Source organism: Pseudophryne corroboree, chromosome 9 (assembly GCF_028390025.1).
Source record: "Pseudophryne corroboree isolate aPseCor3 chromosome 9, aPseCor3.hap2, whole genome shotgun sequence".
NCBI lineage: Eukaryota > Metazoa > Chordata > Amphibia > Anura > Myobatrachidae > Pseudophryne > Pseudophryne corroboree.
Genome location: NC_086452.1, coordinates 345,646,901 through 345,666,709, shown reverse-complemented (window position 1 = coordinate 345,666,709; position 19,809 = coordinate 345,646,901). Strand labels below are relative to the sequence as shown.

The following is a 19,809-nucleotide window of genomic DNA, read 5'->3' as shown; positions in this document are numbered from 1 at the left end:
ATGGGGGAACCCCTGTCATTTTTTCCCCATATTTTGACAACCAGGACCGGCTCAAAGAGCCCGAGGCTGGTTTTGCTTAGGAGGGGGGACCCCACGCATTTTTTATTTTTTATTTTTAACACTTTATTTTTTTTACGAAAGGTGCACAATGAAGCCCTGCACGGATCTCACAGATCCGGCCGAGATTCATTGTGTTAATGTCGGCAGTGTTTTACTATTCACTCCCGTAAAACACTGCCAAAAAATACGAATGACATCGACATCGGAAAACACGAAAATGCAGAATACGACAGCATAGTAAATTAGTCGTAATAAATTCAAAAAGTTGCAATTTCACACATTCGATGTCATTCGTGTTTGAACTTTATCCTCATTCTGAAAATTACGAATTTTAGTAAATATAGCCCTGGGTATTAACAGACCTAGAAGTAAAAGGACCCTGCTTGCAAGCAAATAAACACTGTAATTTGCCCGTCATCTTGGGGCTCATTTTTCTTTTTACTCTTTTTGCTGGGCTCTGAGCTAACAACAATTGACAGCCTGAGCTTTAAATATTCATAATGGATACATTGCAGCATTGTAATATTGCAGTAGTGCATTCCGAATACAGCTCACATTAACAAACAAATGTTTTTCATAGAAGGTATTGTTGGCAAATGTGTAATGTTCTCTTTATTAAAATGTATCGATCAAGAGTGGTATATGCATTTAGTCTTGACTTTCTGCATTAAACATAGCTTGCAATGTCAATTGAATTAGGTAAAATGTATTAATAGCTATAATTTTAATTGATGTTAAATAACTATGCAATTTATATGTAGAGCCGTTTAGAAAATGGATCTACTGTATGTATTATATAAATATTTATGATGATTTAAATGCAGATAATATCATATTGTGAATATCAGCAAGTTTTTTTTCTCACATTGTGTTATTTAATAAATTAGACTACACAATCTGTAAACAACACCATGGGGTAAATGTAATAGGGTCTGAGTTGCCGTAGGTGCGGGACTACGGGCGAGATTGCCCGTATTTTTAAAGTGGCAATCATTTTACAAGGCTAAACTAACTTGGTTTTGCCTTATAAATGACTGCCGCTTTAAAAATATGGGCATTCTCGCCTGAAATCCCACACCTCTGGCAACCGAGACCCTATTACATTTACATGTTGTTAATGAGCATGTATGTGTAAAAGGGGGGAATGACAGCTACCCAGGAAACGCAACCTTATATTGCTACCTTGTTATAGTGATAATAAAACAGATAGGGTGAGCATATAGGAATATTTTAGCCATTTATTTTGTTAACTATAAATGAATAACAATGTACAGTAAACTGTATAGAGGAAGTAGTGGAATCTGGATGTCCACCAAGTTTCATCTAAGTAATAAACCTCTGTTCATTTAACCTTCTCTCAATAAAAGGTATGGTCTATTGACTCTGGCAATTTGAATCTTTGTGTGTGGGCATTTAACTATTTCAAAACCACTCTCCACTAAAGAGTCATCTGTTTATATTTGTATTAAATGTTTTTCAGATCTGTATTTCCTACAGTATAGTTCAACGATAAAATGTAATAATTAACTACATTGTAGCTATGCAGCTTATTACCATTATCCCATGTGGGGTCTCAACACTACTCATAAATACAGAGTTAAAGGGGGGTATTCAATGAATTGCCGCACCAGAGCAATTCAATTAATAGGCTCATTTATCAATGAGTGATAAATTTCACTGTGAGTGGTAAATTGCACCAGCCAATCAGCTCTTAACTGCCATGTTACAGACCGTGTTTGAAAAATGACAGTTATGAGCTGATTGGCTGGTGCAATTTATCACTCACAGTGAAATTTATCACTCATTGATAAATGAGCCTATAAATACATTATTGATACCGCCTTCACATCGCAAATACCGGGTTGCACCCGGGAATTGAAAATGGACCCTTGTAGGGTGCGACCCGGCATTGGACCCTTTTCAACTGGCTTCCCAACCCGGCATTATGCAGAGTCAGGGTGCCGATGGGGGCGGAGGCGGCATCGGGTGCGGAGGTGGCGTTGGGAGATGAGATCATCTCCACGCCACCTCTGCCTATACTGTGAACGGGTCCCGGGTCGCCTCAATCCAGCAACCCGTTCTCACTGCACCTGACCTAGGAATAACCCTTCTTTATTTGTGGGTTGAAGTACTGGTTCAGGCGATTCAGTAATTCGGGAGTGACACTTTCACACTGCACAGCGACCAATATACTGGGTCAATACCGGGTTATTTGTGCGAGGTAAAAGGGGTATTACTGAATTCATTTAGAACCAACGTCAAATTTTAGAAAAAAACTGCGCTGTGTGTGTCTAAGCAGCTCTGTTTAATTGAACACTAGTAAAATATATTTGCACCGAGCGCTGAAAAGATTAAATATATATATATAAAGATTTCTAAAAAGCTTATGAAAAAACTTTGTAAAAAAACTTGTAAGAAACGTGTAAAAAATGTAAAAGACAGTGGCACCTGTGAAGAAAAAAGGGTTAATATAGCGGTGTTTACAGCTCCTTTTGGAGAATTTTTGAGCTAAGTTCGTCCCGGTTCACAAAATGTGAAAGATCTACCTCTCCCTAACTACTGACCGGTGTTCGTGCAGGGCTCCAAGATGTAATATGGTACGTCCTCTTCTCCCGTACCGCTGCGTCCAGCGGTCTGGGATCGCGGTCAGTTGTCCAGTCGCGGCCCGATGACGTCACACTGCGGCTCGGCGTCGGGGAGTTCGGGCCGGTCAGATGGTCGACTGTAGCTCTGTGCTCCCCGACGCCGAGCCGCAGTGTGACGTCATCGGGCCGCGACTGGACAACTGACCGCGATCCCAGACCGCTGGACGCAGCGGTACGGGAGAAGAGGACGTACCATATTACATCTTGGAGCCCTGCACGAACACCGGTCAGTAGTTAGGGAGAGGTAGATCTTTCACATTTTGTGAACCGGGACGAACTTAGCTCAAAAATTCTCCAAAAGGAGCTGTAAACACCGCTATATTAACCCTTTTTTCTTCACAGGTGCCACTGTCTTTTACATTTTTTACACGTTTCTTACAAGTTTTTTTACAAAGTTTTTTTCATAAGCTTTTTAGAAATCTTTATATATATATTTAATCTTTTCAGCGCTCGGTGCAAATATATTTTACTAGAACCAACGTCACACAATAAATAATCTATCTGCAAGAAATACAGTATATTGTGCTGCCCTATTATTAATAGAAGGTACGTCATTCAAAATATTACTTTTTAACTGTAGTATTGAGAAGCATGTCATTTATGATGCATACCTGCAGCACATACACAAATATAACATTATGATATAGTGCTACACACAGGAATGCAGTCGTGTCTAAAGATGGATCTTGGGCCCTCTATAGGTGGATCGGGGTAAGCGGATACAGTCATTTTTTTCTGCGTGAGGCTAAGTATAAAAATGTACATCAGATAGACAAAAAAGAGATTTCTATATATTAGACCAAATATTTAAATGAACTGGATGAAGTGTAAATGACTTATGATATACCTACAGTATTTATGTAATAACAACTAGTGCAGTGACACAATGGCACTACAGCAAAGGGGACGCACACTCAACACTGACCAACTCTGAGGCACCCAGCAGTATACGGTTATACATCCATCGTCGGATGCAGTTTCAAAGCTAGGGGGAGTGGTCAGTATGGGCTAGTGGGCCCCATTGGTTGAGTGTCCACCCCTTCACATCAAGCATCACCAGACCCTGACCCACCTATTTACTTCATGCAGTATCAGCCCTGGCCTGGGTGCAGGGGGGAAATATTGGCGGATGAGAAAGCTGACAAGTATCTTCTTCCAAGATGAACTCAGTGTGAAGTTGTGTGTCTCACATGACTTAATGGTGTCATCATTCCCTATCTGCCAGTGTAATGTCTCTGTACTGTCACGCTGCAAGCATGAAGCCTTTTGATTTTCACTGTAGCTACAGTACTTTAATAGTACTTGATTGCTTTGTTGTTTGAATTTAAATTAAAAGGTAGAGTATTACAGCACGGTGAGAGGTTCTGGTAATAAGAGTATAATAGTAACTGAGACAATACTGTAGATGGATTTTATTAACTGAAGCACTAATGTGGGGGCATATTATTAACTGGGGCACTAATGTGGGGGCATATTATAAACTGGAGCACTACTGCGTGGGTATATTATTAACTGGGGCACTAATGTGGGGGCATATTATAAACTGGAGCACTAATGTGGGGGCATATTATTAACTGAAGCACTAATGTGGGGGTATATTGTTTTCTGGAGCATTACTGTGAGGGTATATTATTAACTGGTTCACTGCTGTGTGTCAAGGCAGGCTGTTTTGTGAATCCGTTGAACTCAGACTAACCGAAGGAGTTGATGCTCCTGTATGCAGGAAACAAGGAGGATGAAGATAATTCCTCTTCATATACTTAATTAACGACAACAGATCTAAATGTAGCTGGCCAAAAAGTCAGTGACTAACGAGTTTTAGGTTGAAGAACTGTAGATATTAAGGTTACTGGACTCCTGAAGAACGAAGTTGGAGAATACAGAGAAGAGTTGCTTGTTGGATGATGAGGAGGCGTGACTGAAGAACTGTGAAGAAGTTTGCTGGATGACGTGGAAGCGTAAATGAAGAACTGTGAAGAATTGGTTGCTGGATGGTATGAAGGCGTGAATGAAGAACTATAAAGAATGTCCACTGAATGATGTGAAGACGTGAATGAAGAACTGTGAAGAATGTCCGCTGGATGATGCGAAGACGTTAATGAAGAACTGTGAAGAATGTCCCCTGGGTGATGCAAAGATGTGAATGAAGAACTGTGAAGAATGTCCACTGGATGATGTGAAGACATGAATGAAGAACTGTGAAGAATGTTCACTGGATGATGCGAAGACGTTACCTCCAGAAAATCCGAAGGTACCGACGGGTAAACGATTAACCGTGACCATGCTCTGGACGGCTGACGGGTACCATGCAGCAAGAGACTACAGACAACTCGGAGAGCAGAGATGGGACCAGAACACCTGGAGACGCACAGAACAATCTGCGGGAGCACAGAGCTAGAGTACAGAGTAAGGACTGGCACAGAATATAAAAATCCCAGCCTACTTATAGGCAGCAAGGAAACAGGATTGGCTGACACTCATGCATAGATGCTCATTGGTGCTGCACTTGGTCTCCAACATGGCCACCCCCTTATGCTGCAGACACACAGGAGTGCTGCAGGCCACTAGGTACTCACTCCTGGCTTCCGGAAGCCGCGTCACTTCCACCGCTGACCACGCTGTGTACCCATGCGGCCACACAGCACCGCAATCAGCCACGGGATCCTGGGACCCGAGGCGGTGAGAGCCTGTTTCATGACACTGTGGGGGTGTATTATTAATTGGGATAATACAAACACCTAAGTAACAAATAGGGTTTAAATTACAAAAAGAATAAAAGAATAAGGGGCAGACTAGATGGGCCAAGAGGTCCTTCTCTGCCTTCAAATTCTATGTTACTTTACTGTAGGGGCATATATATTATAAACTGAAACACTACTGGGGGGGGGGGGCGTATTATAAACTGGGCCTTTGTATTTATTTGTTTTTCTTTCGTGAAACCATTTTTTTTTTATTAAAACAAGTACATGCAGAGTCGTATGTATGCAAGTCGGCTGTATCTACACTTGTAACTCAAGGGGCATAACTATGTGGTAACTGGACTAAGTTCAGTGAGGGCATGTTGATGGAATGACAGGCTATGCTGAGTTGTGCATATGCATAAATACACCTGATTTCAGATGTACCTTTTGATCCTAGAGCTGATGCAAGTGAATACTGATAAAGATGATGGGTATCACACCAAGAAAATGAATAGGGCCATCTGCTCACAGAGATGGGGACTATGCTGCATACCAGCTCTGTGCATTCACTTTTCTGCACACAGTGCGGGAAGAAGCCAGTCTATATGATGCTTTGTCAATGGGCACACTCCAAGGGCGTAGCTATCATAGGTGCAGGCAGTGCAGCTGCTATGGGGCCCATAGCTGGGAGGGGCCCACTTCCCTGTCAGTTACATGTGTTATATACATTTTTCGCTATTGGGTGGTACGTAGGGGTCCTTTCAAACTTTTTCCTTGGGGCCTGCAATATATCTAGATATGCCCCTGGACCAGGGGCGTTTTAAGAGAGGAGGAGGCCCATGTGCAGCCTTCTGCTTCAGGGGCCCCCTCCTCTCTGACTGATGCACAGGATTTAATACTTACCTCTCCGGAGTCCCCCGGCAGTCCCAGAGAACAGACTCTATTGCGCATGCGCAAACCTCCGTGAACACGGCGCGGTGGCCATTTTCACGAAGATTTTGCTAATGCGCATGCGTGAACTCCGGAAAAATGGCCGCTGTGCCATCTTTCCCTATTTTTCAGCAGGCGCAATAGAGTTTGTTCCCCCTAGTATTCAAACACTATTATGCTGCTGAGAAGGGATGGCTCCGACGGGGGACTCCAGAGAGGTAAGTATTTAACAAATGGGTGCAGTGTGTGCAGGGTGGGCCCCCCTGGACCCTGGGGGCCCGTGTGCCTCGCACACACTGCACCCATTATAGATACGCCAATGCCCTGGACCTGCTCATTGTAGTGTGGTATAAAATGAACTGGAGGGCATTTTAATGTTATATAATAAGAACCGGGGCACTGCAATGAGGCACAATATGAACGGGGAGCACTATATATCATAATGTGAATTGGGGGTACTGTGTAGCATAATGTGTACTGGCAGCTCTGAAATGTGACATAGGGTGAACTTAAGCACTAATACGATTCATAAAAGAAACTAGGGCACGACTATGGAGCATAACATTAAATTAGGCTCTACTATGGTTCAGAAAATGAACTAGAACACTATTGTAGGGCATAAAATTAACAACTGCTGCAGAAAAGTGCTTTCTAGAAGCATTGGGACGGGGGCCCTTCAAAATGTTGCTATGGGGCCCACAAAGTTCTGGCTACGCCCCTGGCACACTCTATTAAGCTTCTGCATGTAATTAGTATAAGGATTGGATGTATTTTGTTTTCTGTATCGCTCTGTGCAATGTTTTATGCATTAATATGTTGGTTTATAAAGCAATCTTTGACAAGGCATCTGTAAAGTGATTGGAAAATAAACCAAAGAAGCAAAAAAAAATATTTGCAAGTATACTTTTAATAATTCAATAATTTAAGAGAACATAAAATGTCTCAGTAGAGTAGTACAGAAACACTGTGAAATAAATGAAACATTTTTAGAATATTTTACAATTAAGGCTCAACAGTGAAAGCTGTCAGAAAGTAGTCAGAATAGAATCTGGTCGCACTGTCCCTGTAAATCAGCTTGTGAAGGTAGCTGCCATCACTGCCATTGAGCATTTTTGTTGGCATTGTCCTTGGTGTAAGATTTCCATCTGAAATCAGATGGATTAGTGCATGCAAATAACTCAGAATACCTCTCAAATTCCGCAAGACAATAGCAGTAACCGACCTGATATCTCTATCACTGTTGATAACTCAACAATCATCCCTAACCCTCAAGCTCGCTACCTAGGTGTCATCCTTGACTGTGAACTGTCCTTTGTTCCTCATATACAATCGGTTTCCAAATCCTGTTACATACTGTACATATAAAAAAAACACATCCAGAATATGCCTATATCGTACACAAGACGCAAAAACTGTAATCCATGCACTCATTATTTCCCACATTGACTATTGCAATAGTCTTCTTACTGGTCTTCCCCAAAACAGATGTTCATCACTACAATCCATTCTGAATGCAGCTGCGAGGCTGATCTTCCTCGACAACTGTTCATAGTCTGCTAATTGCTCTGCCAGTCCTTCCATTGGTTACCTGTAGTCTACCGTACTCAATATAAAATACACATAAGGCCATTAACCAAACCACACCAAAATATTTATCTTTGCTTATCTCAAAATATCTCCCAACCTGACCTCTCCGCTCTGCACAGAATCTCAGTCTCTCAGCCACATGCATTACTCGCTCCCATTCACAATTACATGACTGTTTTTGAGCTGCACCCACTCTGCAGAATGCCCTCCCATTCACAATAAGATTTTCCTCTAGTCTCTAAACCTTCAAGTGTTTCCTGAGTGTTCACCTCTTCAGACAAGCTTAACAAATTCCAGAACCACCCACAAAATCTGTATGCTATCTGTATGCTATCCTACCCAATTACATCCCCTCTATACATTCCACTTTTTCTTCAATTTCATATCCAACCGATCCCAGGCCAACATTCCCGTGTGACTGGTTCATACAGCCCACCAAGAACCTCTGCAATCTGGATGGGCCAATATGCAATATGTAGCACTCATCCTAGGTGATAACGCACCAGCCAATCAGCTCCAATATGCAAATTGACAGTTAGGAGCTGGCTGGTCCGTTATCACCTTGCACTTATCACTGCTTTTTCAATTCTCCAGGCTTAATACATCTGCCCCATTTGCAGTCCTTTTGCATATGATGTATCATATGCGACCCCAGTCAAGACTGCCGAAGGCTATCGTTTCAGATAAATCTATAGTGCAGCCCTTGCGATCTCCGGATCCGATGTGCACAGGATCGCGCATCGCATCGGAATCGGATGAAAAGGGCCCTACTCACACTGGTGAATGGGCACTGATAATTAAAATAAACTGTTCAATCCCTTATCACAACGGCTTCTAGACAGTGGTCAAGAGGAGGTATTTATGCAGCATAGAAATCCTACTTATTATTATGCAATTACATATTCCAATAAAAACTTACCTGTTAATGGGAATCCTAACTGTAGTTTTTCACCATAGACAAGATTGTATCCCAAGAATTTATAGCATCTGCTCAAAGTATATAAACTTAGCTGTTAATGCATTAAGGCAAATATGAAGGACAGGAGAGCCATTGCCACTCATTCAATCACAGTCATAGGCCTTTGGGCAGCCGCTTTGGTTTATAGTGTGGTCAGAGCAGAAAGAGGGCTCACACATCACACATGGAAATTAAAATAATTATACATATCCATTAATATCTATGTATATATACACACTATGTGTGTGTATATATATATATATATATATATATATATACACACAGTACATGTGTGTGTGTATATATATATATATATATATATATATATATATGTATATATATATATATATTCCAGAAGAGTCCCGCACTCTCATCTGTAACCTAGTAACGAAAGGGTGCTCCCAGTGGGTCCACTTCAATATATGGCTGTTTCCATCAATGTGGAAAAGGGGCACTCACTAATAAACAATCTAAGTTTAAAAGTTAATTTTTATTGTTCGCAAGTTTTCAATATTGCCAATACAGGCGACGTTTCGATCCACCAGGGGATCTTTCTCAAGACAGGCTTAATGTCAACATTAAAGATATTAAATGGTAGCGATACAAAATGTCAAACATCTATTAAAGAAGAAAATACATATCTCACAACTTAGACCACGCCTCCCAGGTCCACAGGGTCTCAAATAGGAATAAGTAGATGGAGAGACACTCCAGTAAAGTGCAGAGTGTCTCTCTCCCTTTCACCAGTGTAGGACTATCAAGAATAAATGATCACCATATATACCATATATACATACACCATATATACATTAGAGATGAGCGGGTTCGGTTCGTCGAGATCCGAACCCCCCCGAACTTCACGTGGTTTACACGGGTTCGAGGCAGCCTCGGTTCTTCCCGCCTAACACGCAAAACCCGAACGGAGGAAAACGTCATCATCCCGCTGTCGGATTCTCGCGAGATTCGGATTCCATATAAAGAGCCACTCGTCGCCGCAATTTTCACTCGTGCATTGTCGATTGAGCGGAGAGGACGTGGCTACGTTCTCTGCCTGAAAAGCTCAATATCTGTGCTCAGTGTGCTGCATTGTGGTGACCACCAGTATATAGTAGTACAGTACAGTAGTCCATTGCTGTATCTTGCAGCACCGTGTCAAACTCAGTTCTATTCTCCTGATCAGTGCTCAATATCTGTGCTGCATTGTAGTGACCAGTATATAGTAGTACAGTGCTGCATTGTGGTGACCACCAGTATATAGTAGTACAGTACAGTAGGCCATTGCTGTATCTTGCTGCTCTGTGTCACTTCTAGTATCCTGAACAGTGCTTAATATCTGTGCTCAGTGTCAGTGCTGCATTGTGGTGACTAAAAGTCCAGTGTCTTGTGCTGCATCTTACTGCTGTAGGGTGCTGGTGTAGTGTCCTGTCACTGTGCATAGGTCATCATTATTCCAGTCACAGTGGTATCTGGTATCTATCTAGTGGTATCTAATTCCAGACATTACTGCCGTCTAATTCCAGATATATTACTGGCATATAATTCCACTCATTAAAAAATGGAGAACAAAAATGTGGAGGGTAAAATAGGGAAAGATCAAGATCCACTTCCACCTAGTGCTGAAGCTGCTGCCACTAGTCATGGCAGAGACGATGAAATGCCATCAACGTCGTCTGCCAAGGCCGATGCCCAATGTCATAGTAGAGAGCATGTAAAATCCAAAAAGCAAAAGTTCAATAAAATGACCCAAAAATCTAAATTAAAAGCGTCTGAGGAGAAGTGTAAACTTGCCAATATGCCATTTACGACACGGAGTGGCAAGGAACGGCTGAGGCCCTCTCCTATGTTCCTCATGACTAGTGGGTCAGCTTCACATGAGGATGGAAGCACTCATCCTCGCGCTAGAAAAATGAAAAGAGTTAAGCTGGCAAAAGCACAGCAAAGAACTGTGCGTTCTTCTAAATCCCAAATCCCAAAGGAGAGTCCAATTGTGTCGGTTGTGATGCCTGACCTTCTCAACACTGGATGGGAAGAGGTGGCTGCTTGATTTTCAATTTGGAGGGGTGGTCTTCAGTATGCCGGCGTGCCCGCAGCGTGGTGAGCGCAGCGAGCCCGCAAGGGGATAATTTGCGCTCGCCACACTGTCGGTAAGCTGGCGGTCGGGCTCCCGGTGCCGGTATGCTGGTCGGTGGGAGCCCGACCGCCGGCAGACCGTACTACACCCAATTTGGAGGCCCTTGCACAAACTGGCTTTATTTTACCTAAGTTGCCCCCCCTCCAGTGTGTACTCCGAAAGAGTGTTTAGTGTAGCCGGTAACCTTGTCAGCGATCGGCGTAGGAGGTTACTTCCAGAAAATGTGGAGAAGATGATGTTCATCAAAATGAATTATAATCAATTCCTCCGTGGAGACATTTACCAGCAATTGCCTCCAGAAGGTACACAGGGACCTGTGATGGTGGATTCCAGTGGGGACGACTTAATACTCTGTGAGGAGGGGGATAAACACAGTGAAAGGGGTGAGGAATCGGACGATGAGGAGGAGGTGGACATCTTGCCTCTGTAGAGCCAGTTTGTGCAAGGAGAGATTGATTGCTTCTTTTTTGGTGGGGGCCCAAACCAACCAGTCATTTCAGCCACAGTCGTGTGGCAGACCCTTTCGCTGAAATGATGGGTTTGTTAAAGTGTGCATGTCCTGTTTATACAACATAAGGGTGGGTGGGCGGGCCCAAGGACAATTCCATCTTGCACCTCTTTTTTTTTATTTATCTTTGCATCATGTGATGTTTGGGTCCAATTTTTTTAAGTACCATCCTGTCTGATACTGCAGTGCCACTCCTAGATGGGCCAGGTGTTTGTGCCGGCCACTTGGGTCGCTTAGCTTAGTCATCCAGCGACCTTGGTGCAAATTTTAGGACTAAAAATAATATTGTGAGGTGTGAGGTGTTCAGAATAGACTGGAAATGAGTGGAAATTATGGTTATTGAGGTTAATAATAGTATGGGATCAAAATTACCCCCAAATTCTATGATTTAAGCTGTTTTTGAGGGGTTTTTGAAAAAAAACACCCGAATCCAAAACACACCCGAATCCGACCAAAAATTTTTTAAGGGAGGTTTTGCCAAAACGCGTCCGAATCCAAAACACGGCCGCAGAACCAAATCCAAAACCAAAACACAAAACCCAAAAAATGGCCGGTGCACATCACTAATATACATACACACACACGTACACCTTATAATGAATGTACCAGGGCTGTAACTAGCGATGTGCCGATGGAGCTCTGCCCACAGAGCATATGTCCTGCGGGCGGAGAACCAGTCAGCCGCCTCCACATCTACTCGGCACCTGTGATCCCCTTGCATTGCTCCCAGGGACACTGACTTGCACATCTGCTGCTGATTTTCTGTTGTGGGTATTGGCAGCTGTACACTATTGTGTGGCAACGTGCAGCTGTGTGATCGACTCTGGTGTCTGTGCATGGCGAGGTTAGAGGACACTCACCAGGGTCCGGATTAACACCAGCATGCTGGCCCAGAATACAGGTGGAGAAGGTAATTAAACACACACAGTGTAGCTACTATATATATATATATATATACACAGTATCTCTACCTATCTGCTTAGAGCACACCTGCCTTCAGTCACACTGTTGTTGCTCCATGCGTGCTGCTATATGTCACATATTTACATGTACATTGTTATTGGTTTTTAAATAAAGTGCCTGGCATGCTGTGAAACTACAAGTCCCAGCATACTGATACAGCTATTGGATAAAATAATGCTTGTGTATATATTCAGTTTACACACACTTCTAAACCAATTCATAAATTTAATTTTGTGGCATACTGTGTATAAGGGGTGTACTGCTGTGTGGCATGCTGTGTATAAGGGGTGTACTGCTGTGTGGCATACTGTGTATAAGGGGTGTACTGCTGTGTGGTATGCTGTGTATAAGGGGTGTACTGCTGTGTGGCATATTGTGTATAAGGGGTATACTGCTGTGTGGTATGCTGTGTATAAGGGGTGTACTGCTGTGTGGCATACTGTGTATAAAGGGTGTACTGCTGTGTGGAATACTGTGTATAAGGCTTACGGTCATTAGGTCGACAAGACTTAGGTCGACAGTCATTAGGTCGACCACTATTGGTTAAAATGCATTAGGTCGATATGGTCAAAAGGTCGACATGGTTACTAGGTCGATATGAACAAGGTTGACATGGAAAAAGGTCAACATGAGTTTTTCACATTTTTTTTTTAACTTTTACATACTTTACGATCCACATGGACTACGATTGGGAACGGTAACCTTGTCCGAAGCATGGCGAGCGAAGCGAGCCATGTGAGGAAACACAGTGCACTAATTGGGGTTCCCTGTCACTTTACAAAGAAAACGTCACCAAGTACAAAAACTCATGTTGACCTTTTTCCATGTTGACCTTGTTCATGTCGACATAATGCATGTCGACATAATGCCTGTCGACATAATGCCTGTCGACCTAATGAGCCATGCCCAGGCTTACTACTGTGGCATAACGTATGAGGGGTACAATGGGTTATTAAAGACACCGCGTTGTGGAGTATTTATTTGTTATTTCAACAAAACAAATATAACCAATCTATATGTATATAAATATATAAAAAGAATATAAAAATGGCTGTATATATATCAGTGATGAGGTCAGGAGACTTCCGCAGTTATCACATAAATATATTTATTTCAAAATACCTGTTAAAGCAAAACCTAAAATCCTAATCTAATATGCATACATAGTTTTCATAAATCAAGAAAAAGGGAATTTCCCTAATCAGCATGTGAATAGATATATTATTAATTTATTATCTGAATGCATGTGCAACAATTAGGTTGCTAAAGTCCTTGATAGGCAGTGTATAGCAACTGTAGCAATATGTCCTTTGCACTGGGTCCACACAGGGTATGGTTACTTTGTATACCGGCGTCCCGGCTACAATGTATAAATTTCAAACAGGTAATAAAAACGCTGCTGTATAGTTACCGCTGTTCCCTCTTGCTGAGATAACGTCTTTATCCCTTCTCACCTGGTGGTGAGGCTGTCACCGCCCCGGGTGATGTGTACCGGGATGTAATATCCAGAGGGGTGAGGTGAATCACATGTATGGTGCGCTCACCAGGAGGGCTCCGTTCGCTCCGTTTGTTAGCAGCCCGATCACGACAGTGATGTGATGGTCTGCGGCTGCAAGGGCACAGCACCTCACTCTATGGATACAGCAGCGGGATGGTGGCAAGCGGAGATTCAATGTTCTATTTCCCGTAATGGTATGCCAGTGCAACGTTACTTCAGGAGTATAGCGTCAACGCGTTTCGTCCCACAATGCCTTGGGACCTCCTCAAGTATGAGGGGTACTACTGTGTGGCGTAACATGAATAAGGTTGCACTATTGTGTGGAGTAATTTGAATTGGGAGTGCAAATTGTGTGACCACACTTCTTCACTATGAGACCACGCCCTTTTTTGGCATGCGTGCTGTCCCTTTTTATAATATTGGGGGGGGGCGGAGCGCACCATTGCTCTTTTTGGCACAGTGCACCAAAATGTTGCGGCACTGGAATGTACTATCAGTCCTTACAGCAGGGGTGGACGGACTTTTGGGACCAGTGATCTACTTTTTGTTTACTTACTTACCGGTGATCTACTGGCATCAAATAACACCAATAATAACGCTTACATTTCAAAATAGCATTAATAATGATTACATCAAATAACAGCACCCATAATAATGTGCACATTAAAAACAGTATTACGAATGACATCAAATTTGCAAATCTTCCCCTTTGTAGATCCCCCCTTGTGCAGATACCCCCCTTCCACTCCCCGGCATAACAGCCCCCTGTACAATACCCTCCTCTGTGAAAATCCCCCACTTTGCAGATACCCACCTCCCAGTCCCCTGCATAATAGCCCCCTGTACAGTAATCCCTTATGTGCAGATCCCCCACCCTTTGCAGATCCCCCTTGTGTAAAAAGAAAAAACCTTTACCACGTGAAGATACCACGCTCTGTGCAGATCCCCCCTTTGCAGATTGTTCCTTCCCTTGTGAAGAAACCCTCCTTTGCATAACTTACCTGACAAGTTGTCACGCGGCCTAGCTTCAGTCCTCCCTCTCCCCGCAGTCACGCTCCCGCTTTCACGCTGCATGGCCTCCCATTGGCTGCTTCTCCTGTCGTCTCCACCGCCTGCTGGAGCAAACTTGATCCAACTAGCGCCAAGGCTCCTCACATCGCGGGTGACATCATTATGTCACACGCGCACACTGCATACCTGGGAACTGTGAAAAGAAGCAGCGGCGGCAGGCTCCTTACAGTTATTTTATGTTAAGTCTGTTGCGATCTACCGGCGGATGCTCCGCGAGCTACCTTTTGGCCACCTCGGTGTTACAGTATTTTAGGTCCTTACAGTATTTTAGGTGTCTTACAGTTGAAAATGTGACCTTAGTGTGTTGTGTAAAATACAGGGGTGTTCTGTAAATGAGAATTCAGGCTAACTCTATAGAATAATATTAACAGCTGCACCCTGTTCAGTTTCTGTGTGGATACTGTCTCCATCAATCTGTGACTAAAAAAGTATCAGTATTCTTTGGAGGGATTTTCTTTCTCGGAATCAATCATTTCCTCAACAGTTAGGTAAAGTATTTTATTTTTATAGGTAACTAATGTAATGACTATCAGAGCGGAGCAGCAGTAGCAGAACATTTGGTGAGGAAATGGGATTAACCACTCTGATGAAAATGAATTGTAGGGGTGAAATATATCTTCTTGCATATATGTTATTTGAAAGAAAGCCTGATTATACAAGGGGGGTGGACAGAGCGGACCCCGACATGTCTGAGTAAGTGATCGTAGATGTGCTAAATTTAGCACATCTACAATCAGATCTGAATTACCCCCATTGAATAAGCAGAATTAGACACATATCCACCCGTGTGAAAAGTTTATCTATTTGACAGCTAATATAAAGGTAACCTCAATGTCCTCTCACTTTCATCCCCTCTCGCACACACATACTTCACTTTTTTAAAACAAATTTTGTGCTGGAAGCTACTGTGCATGCACAGGTCACAGGAAACATGGCGCCCGCCATGTTCCAGAGACTAATTACTACTGGAGATGTGTGGCGGCCATTTTGGCAGTGATTTTTGCTGCGGACATGAAGCTCCAGGAAGGTATTAAAACATGAGTGCAACATACTTGCCTACTCTCCCGGAATGGCCGGGAGGCTCCCGAAAATCGGGTGACCCTCCCGGCCCCCCGGAAGAGCAGGGAAGTCTCCCGATTTGCGGGGTCCCCCCTGCCCGTCCACCCACTTAGTGTGTAAAGTGGGCGGTCCGGGCACTTGATGATGCGATTCTTGCTGAATCGCGTCATCATAGCCACGCCCCCTGCAGTGTAATGCCGGTGATCGCGGCATTACAGAGTGGGGGCGTGGCTTAAATGAGGTGTCACAGCGACCCCACCCTTGCTCCACCCCCGTCCCGCCTCCGGTCCACCCCCTCCTCTACATCACAGCCTCCCCTGCCCGCCCTCTGAGCCGACCTGGCTGCTCTCTCCCGCAGAGAGCAGCCAGAATGTCGGTAAGCATGGGGTGCAATGTGTGCGGTGTGGGCCTCCGTGGACACAGACGTCCATGTGCATCACATACATTGCACCCATTATAGAAACGCCAATGTTTGCAGCCATTTGTGCTTAGAGAAGGTGATCAGGGTATAAAGTAAGAGTGAGGAATGCATTTCAATAATGCTATTTGAGGTTTCTCAGTATTGTGGTTTATACCTATCTTTAAATATGTTACTTATGAAGCACAATTTTAGTGCACACATAAAAGAATGTGCAAAACATGCACCTTTCGGATTCGGTATGGTATACCGCCAGATGGGATGCCTGCTGTCAGTATACCAATAGCAACATCCGGTCTGTCGGAATCTTAGCAGCAAAGCAGTGAGTCCCGTCACAGACTCACTGCGCTCGCCAAGCTTTATGTCTGGTGACTCACTGTGCTTGCCACAGGTTATAGTCACGCTTGGTTGGTGGTGGCGTGGACCCACCAACCAAGTAGGAATACCCAACGGTGGTCGGGATTACGACCGTCTGTATTTCTCCGGCTGTCGGGATTCTGGCGTCGGCCTCCTGAATGCTGGGATCCTGACAGCTGGTATCTTAACTGCATTCCCACCCTTCAAATGGTATATGCATGCTATATATCTGTACACTATATTTCAAATTGCATTTATCATACCATGGCATAGCTTTTTTACAGTTTCTAAGACAGACAAGTGGTGTGTTGCCCATAGCAACCAATCATATTCTGTCTGTTATAAGACAGAAATCTAATTGGTTACTACGGGAAACACCACCACTCATCTGTTTTAGAAGCTTTTGTAAATCTACCCCATTAAAATACAGATGCACATTTTTGTGTATCCAAAACAGTATGGTCATATCACAGTGGGAGTATTTCTGCTTTGATTACTAAAAAGAGTTGGATAAAATAGGTCCTAATAAATAATACTTGTCCACTTTAAAAAAAAAAAAATGATAGAATTTTCCAGTTATGTTTTTTTTTTTGGTATTGCGTTATAGTTATTTGACAGAGGCCGGGCCCAAAACATGCTGTGACTAGTTGCATACTCCCGGGAAGGACTAAGTGTTAAGCAACAGCTTAAATATAGTGTACTGTACATGGATATAAAATGCACTAATTGAGATCTTGTCCTGACAGGTAATTGTAACAATCGACATTGTACTGTACTAGAGTATTAACGACTAGGAAGATAATTACAATCAGGATATCAGAATCATTACATGGTGAGTACAGTGCTGTGTACTATGCAATTATAGGTCTGTCAATGTGTATCTGTGACTGGCAGATTTGATGTCACTGACATTGTTATACAGTCATGGGTGTGGTTTAATACATCCACTGCATCCAGAATATTACATAGTGTTTCATTTCTCTGCATCTGTATTATTTCCCTTCCTATAGCCACAACGAAAAAGGTGACATTTTATTTTTAATATACTAGTTACATTTTTCATTTTCTTTTAGTTTTAGTCAAATGTTATATTATTACTATTAGGATACTAAACTGCGTGGAGCGTGTAAGATTGATTTCAGTTAATTAAAGGCATCTAAAGCTGCACATAAACCGTTGCAAGTGGACTTTTGCTGTTCCTCTGTAGTGTTCAGGATTGTGGCATTTGCTCTGACATTTGTTATATTACTATTTTGTTTGTAGATTCTACACAGAGATGTTTATTTGTTAATGGTCGAAATGAGCTAATTACTGTACTTTTTGTTTGCAGGGAAATGGGCACCTGTGACAGTTGCTCTGGCAGCCCCTGAGAACAGTACAGAAAACAGGTAGGAGGATCCTGAAAATATATGAATCATTTTATTTGTGTATTTTAAACGTTTTGTATGCGAAATTGGTCATCAATAGCTACAAGTTGCCATAGTAAGAAAACGCCAATGTGCAAATGTATTATTCTGGCTTTGCAGAAGCTTTAATGTATATAGAAATGCATTAATATTAGATTTGTGTATACATATAAAATATTGAATCTACTTTTAGCTTTTCAGTTGTTTTTCCCCTGCTCTTTTCAGCTTCCTTTTTAAGTTTAGTTTGATTGTTATTTTACCCTCATATTACAACTATAAGGGGTGTATTCAATTGATGTCGAATCCTTTCCGACGGAAAGGATCCGACATTTCAGTATTCAATTAGCGGCCAAATCCGACAGGTTTTGTCCGTTCCCGACAATGCCAATACGACTTTTTTTTAAAGTCGGATTGACATCGTCATAAACGGGGCAAAACACCTGTCGGATTTAGCCACCAATCCGACAAAACACGTGGATTCGCGGCTAATCCGAAAAATCAGAAAATCCGACTTGTCAAATAAATGGCTATGCCCGATTCTCACTCAGCGACAGGGGCCTGGGTCGGCACATAGTCAGTATCGCAAGCACATAATGAGTGTGCTTGCGATACTGGCTATGTGCGATTTTGGCTAAGTGTCAATTTTGACTATCTCTTCTATAGAGATAGTCAAAATTGACTTGCCTGCACAGTCTATCTTTTCTTTCGATGCCGACCGTGCGGGACCGCGCATCGGCATCGAATCGGCATCGCAAGGTGACTGTCACCTTGCGATCTGCACTAACTTTTCTTCCGATTTTGACTATATAGTCAGAATCGGAAGAAAAAATCTCACCGTGTGTACACACCTTTAGATTATCTAATACCTCTTTTTCCACTGACATAAAAATCCTGCGTTACTGCACGCGGACCTAGGAATTTTGTCAGTTGAAACAGCTCAGTGTAAATGGGTAACCAGGTCATCCAGTGTAAATGGGTAACCAGGTCATCCAGGATCCGTTTACAGCATAGAAAGAGCCGGCACTCATCTCATCCCCAAGCGCCGACACTGCACCTCTGTGTGGTGACATCACCTTGCCGGGTCCAGCCACCAGTCTGAAAGGGGTTAGAACCGTGTACAAAATCCCGGGTGTGACCCGTTTTTTTTTTTTTTAATCTGAAAGGGGTGTAAGAAGCATTGTGATAGTATGGTACATGTACTGCCACAGTACTTATTCTTTTATCATATCTCAGGGTGGCAATAACAGAAATAATATATAGCATTATCAATGTTTAAAGATTTTGAAGTTGGTTTTTTTAAATTCTTATTGCAAATGCATATTGGTATATTAGCTGTAAGTTACCTTTGATTTGCTTCTATAAGGTTAGTTTGTTTGACTAATTGCAGCTATAAAAGATATATATATATATATATATACATACGTTACCTTTCCAGTTTATTGGTGCTTTTAATATTCGTTATCAAATTGTATTGAACTTATAATGTAACTTTTCACATGCCGAATTCAGCTTTTACTGGTCTCATTTATTATATGAT

General features: G+C 42.6%; 1 protein-coding gene across 3 annotated transcripts in view; it reads left to right on the top strand.

The window, feature by feature from the left end:
* Positions 1–19,809, top strand: part of CHL1 (cell adhesion molecule L1 like) — a 464,787-nt gene that overhangs the window by 123,053 nt on the left and 321,925 nt on the right. For 2 of the 3 annotated variants that reach the window (XM_063940638.1, XM_063940643.1), the window contains exons 2-3: positions 17,613–17,698; positions 18,197–18,254. The gene's annotated coding sequence lies outside the window, so the exon portion shown is untranslated. The remainder of the gene's footprint in view (positions 1–17,612; positions 17,699–18,196; positions 18,255–19,809) is intronic. The other variant, XM_063940640.1, reaches the window with a different exon arrangement.